A 2,835-nucleotide genomic window follows, 5' to 3' on the forward strand; every position below is an offset into this window, starting at 1 on the left:
TCTCTAGGGTCTATTCCAAGGAAATACTGGAATAACCCAGGCTTCAGCCGCAGTGCAGCGCCGCAGATTGAGCTAGTGCGAGGTGACTTGCTCAAGACTACACAGCGCAGCGGTTGGTGATTGAACTTGGTACCTTTCGGGTACGAAGCAAGACTATACCGGTGGGCCACGCTACCCCTTACTACGCTTGTTTAAATCCTCAATTTAATATCCCTTGATTAAGAAAATATTCTTTTTATTCATTCTAAGCAAGCACAAATTAAAAAAAAAGAATTGAATATCTAAAAATAATTGACAGAATAACAAACGTCATGTTGAATTATAGGTTTTCTTTAAAATCAATAATGAAAAAAGTTACAGTGAATGACATAATCAGTGAAATGGTGAAAAGGTTTGAACTGAGATATTGCAAGGTTTAGTTAGAAGGTCAATTTTGATCAAAAATGAGGTCATGTCATAAATGATTAAATCAACCCTTTTTGTACATCTTTGAGAAATATCAAAGGTAAATTTAACTTCTAGATATTTTTTACAGCTAGTCAAGTTGGAAAAGTATGAAATTTGAGAAAAGTTGGAGGATAACTTTCTTATACATCTGACTATAACTTCAAGAAAATTAACCCGATTTACTTCAAATAAAGATTGAAATGCTCTGGGGAGCATAATCTTTCAGAAAATGAAAGAAAATTGCAAGTCCAAATTTTCACTTACCACTAATTATGTCATACACTTACACATATATAAAGATCAACACTAAAAATAAGGATACCTACATTTAAAAAAATTAAAATCAAAGAATGATTCCTCCATATTCTTATTTCCCAGGATCTGACGAAACAGACAAGTCAATGGCCCAGAATCTCGGAGGATGGAACCGAATCTTCATCCAGATGGTTCCAAGAAAATAATGGCAAGAAAAATAAAGAAGAAAAACTCTTTAAAATTTTTTGCTCGGTTGGAACCAAGTGGATGAGGCTACGGTTTCGGACTTCAGGGTTCTGGGTTATTTTTGTCTTGATTAAAATCAGATGTTTCTATATTATATTTTTTTTACAAAGTACTTTGGGATTCTTCGTATTTTACGGATGTGACGATGTTATAATATAATAATGTCTTTCCCACTCCCAAAAAGGATAATATTCGAGTACATGCTACATTCAGTCACCCCAATAGGCGACGGTATCTCACTGTGACAACATGGGTGATTCTTGTATTTTGCCATCCGCGTTTGTGAGCGATTCTCACTAAATTGTATTACCCCGACTATAAAAGTTCATGATCACACAATGTTTTGTGTGTTGGTCCGTTATACTTCCGGATGGCAATGTTGTGAACTCCTTGGCCAAGCGCATTCTATCTATAGTCTATGTATCATTTTTATGTTTTAGGACACAACTGCATTTTTGACGAATTTTTTGTCTGTAAAATTTATTATATTGGTAATTGGAATAAAGTATCTTTGTGATATTTATTGTTTTTATAATTAAAAAAAAACATACTATAAATACTCTGGTTAATAAACTTTGATTTAATAATCAATTTGTTTGTTTATTTATGTGTTTATTTATACTTACACATGGTTTAGTACGTTTTTATCCAAATAAATAACAATTTGAAATTGAATGTAAGCTTCAATTTAATCTATGAAAACAGATACAATGGACTTATTGGGTTTCCCCTTTATCAACAAAACAGGATGAATGAAACACTACAGACGAATGAGATAACTTTATCTTTTTGCCACAAAAGGAAACAAATCGTGAGTTGTATTCAATAGTTCAACCAATGCAATAACTTGTTTCCTTGAGCTCTACTAATTACAACTCACTAGACGCTACACAAACCTAATAAAAAATTACGTCAAACTGCCAGTCCTTGAGGGTTCTTTTGTCAGGCTATAGATAGAATGCGCTTGGCCAAGGAGTTCACAACATTGCCATCCGGAAGTATAACGGACCAACACACAAACTATGTGTAACCATGAACTTTTATAGTCTGGTTAATACAGTTTAGTGAGAACAACTCACAAACGCGGATGGCAAAAACCATAACAAAGGCCTGAGTGACGTCATCTGCATACTATCTATAGATAGTATGCACTTGGCGAAGAAGCTCATAACACTGCCATCCGGAAGTATCACGGACCAACACACAAAACTATGTGTAACCATGAACTTTTATAGTCTGGTTCATACAGTTTAGTGAGAAGTACTCATAAACGTGGATGGCAAAAACAATAACAAAGACTTGATTGACGTCATCTTCGTTCTATCTATAGATAGTATGCTCTTGGCCAAGGAGTTCACAACATTGCAATCCGGAAGTATAACGAACCTACACACAAAACTGTGTGTATCCATGAACGTTTATAGTCGGGTTAATACAGTTCAGTGACCATTACTCATAAACGCGGATGGCAAAAAACAATAACAAAGACCTAAGTGACATCATCTTCGAACCATCTTTATGTTAACGATGGCTACGATGATAGAATGAAGTTGACGTCACTTGGGTCTTTGTTATTGTTTTTTGCCATCTGCGTTCATGAGTAATACTCACTAAACTGTATTAACCTGCATATAACGTTCATGGTTAACACAGTTTTGTGTGTTTGTCCGTTATACTTCCGGATGGCAATGTTGTGAACTTCTCAGCCAAGCGCATACTATCTATAGATAGTTAGAAGTTGACGTCACTCAGGTCTTTGTTATTGTTTTTTGCCATCCACGTTTATGAGTACTTTTCACTTAACTGTATTATCCAGACTAAAAGTTCATGGTTACACACAGTTTTGTGCGTTGGTCCGTTATAATTCCGGATGGCAATGTTGTGAAC

This window comes from Berghia stephanieae, chromosome 11 (assembly GCF_034508935.2).
Source record: "Berghia stephanieae isolate SIO BIC M18660-M18661 chromosome 11, UCSD_Bste_1.3, whole genome shotgun sequence".
Lineage (NCBI taxonomy): Eukaryota > Metazoa > Mollusca > Gastropoda > Nudibranchia > Aeolidiidae > Berghia > Berghia stephanieae.